Source organism: Bos taurus, chromosome 2 (assembly GCF_002263795.3).
Source record: "Bos taurus isolate L1 Dominette 01449 registration number 42190680 breed Hereford chromosome 2, ARS-UCD2.0, whole genome shotgun sequence".
Classification (NCBI taxonomy): Eukaryota; Metazoa; Chordata; class Mammalia; order Artiodactyla; family Bovidae; genus Bos; species Bos taurus.
This window is the reverse complement of record NC_037329.1, coordinates 34,899,319-34,900,761: the sequence shown is the minus strand read 5'-3', so window position 1 is coordinate 34,900,761 and position 1,443 is coordinate 34,899,319. Positions and strand designations below refer to the sequence as shown.

At 39.2% G+C, this 1,443-nt stretch overlaps 1 pseudogene; it reads left to right on the top strand.

Moving 5' to 3' along the window:
* The first annotated feature begins 291 nt into the window (after nt 1–291).
* On the top strand, nt 292–695 carry LOC781809 (ATP synthase subunit f, mitochondrial-like; annotated as a pseudogene).
* The last annotated feature ends 748 nt before the right edge of the window (nt 696–1,443 follow it).

The window sequence follows — 1,443 nt, the reverse complement described above, 5'->3', positions numbered from 1 at the left end:
GGCCATTTCATTTCTAAGCCAGAGATCATTGTGTTATTGAAGGGAAAAAGAGACCCTTGGATGGTTGTGAAGGAAGAAACAAGAAGCTGAAATACAGATTTGGATTCAAGTTATAAAATAGTCAGCAATAGAAAAATGTTTGTATCTGGGAAACATTCATCTCTTTTTCTGCATCAGATCATTCACAGTGGTGAGAAACCCGATGAAGAATGTGGGAAGGCTTTTTGTTGTGCCTCAAACCTTGCTCAACACAGAAGAGTTCATATTGGAGCAGACTGCCAGGACTCCAAGATGGCATCAGTTGTGCCATTTAAGGAAAAGAAACTCCTGGATGTCAAATTAAGGGAGCTGTCAAGCTGGATACTAATGCGAGATTTCATCCCTAAAGGCATTGCTGGAGCATTTCAGAGAGGTTATTGCCAGTATTACAACAAGTTAAACATGAAGAAAGGGAGTGTTGCCGGGTTTTCTATGGTGCTGGCAGCTTACATGTTTTTCAACTGTTTGCCGTTCTTACAAGGAACTTAAACAAGAGCAGCCAAGCGAGTACCACTGAAGAGGGCATTCTGCATTCTTTGCTGGGCACCCCTGAATCCTTTCATAGCCTAGTGGAGATTTAATAGCCAATAAAAGATGACTGGTTAAAAAAATCTCTCAGCAACTTTCATTTCAAGAAATATGAACTATGATCACCATTCTGTATATTATATCCCCATGAGTTAATTATTTTATAATTGGAAATTTGTAGCTTTTGGCCTCCTTCACACGTTTCAGCCACTGCCTCTGGCAGCCATTAGTTTCTTCTCTGTTATCTGTGGCTTTGGTTTCATCTTTTTTTTTTTTCTTTTTTCAGAGTCCATTTGTAAGTGAGATCATACAGTATTGGTATATGTCTTTCTCTGTCTGACTTCACTTAGTATAATTCATGTTGTCACAAATGGCAGAATTTCCTTCTTTTTATTATTGAATAATATTCAGTTGTATACATGCCACATTAAAAAAAAAAAACACTCTCTTAATGATCTCTTGTTTCCATGACTTGCCAGTTGTAAAAAATGCTTCTTTGAATGCTGGAGTGCAGATATATTTTCAAGATAGTGATTTTGTTTCCTTTGGGTAAATACCAAAGGAACTGTTGGGTTATATGATAGTTCTAATTTTTTGAGGAATCTTCATACTGTTTTTCTTAATATCTGCACTAGTTGACATTCCCTCCAGCAGCATGGGGCTTCCCTGGTGGCTCTCAGATGGTAAAGAATCCGACAGCTGTGTGGGAGACTCAGTTTTGATTCTTGGGTCAGCAAGATCCCCTGGAGAAGGGAATGACAACCCACTCCAGTTTTCTTGCCTGGAGAATTCCATGAACAAAGGAACCTTGTGGGCTACAGTCTGTGGGGTTGCAAAGAGTTGGATACGACTGAGCAACAAACACACACACAGACA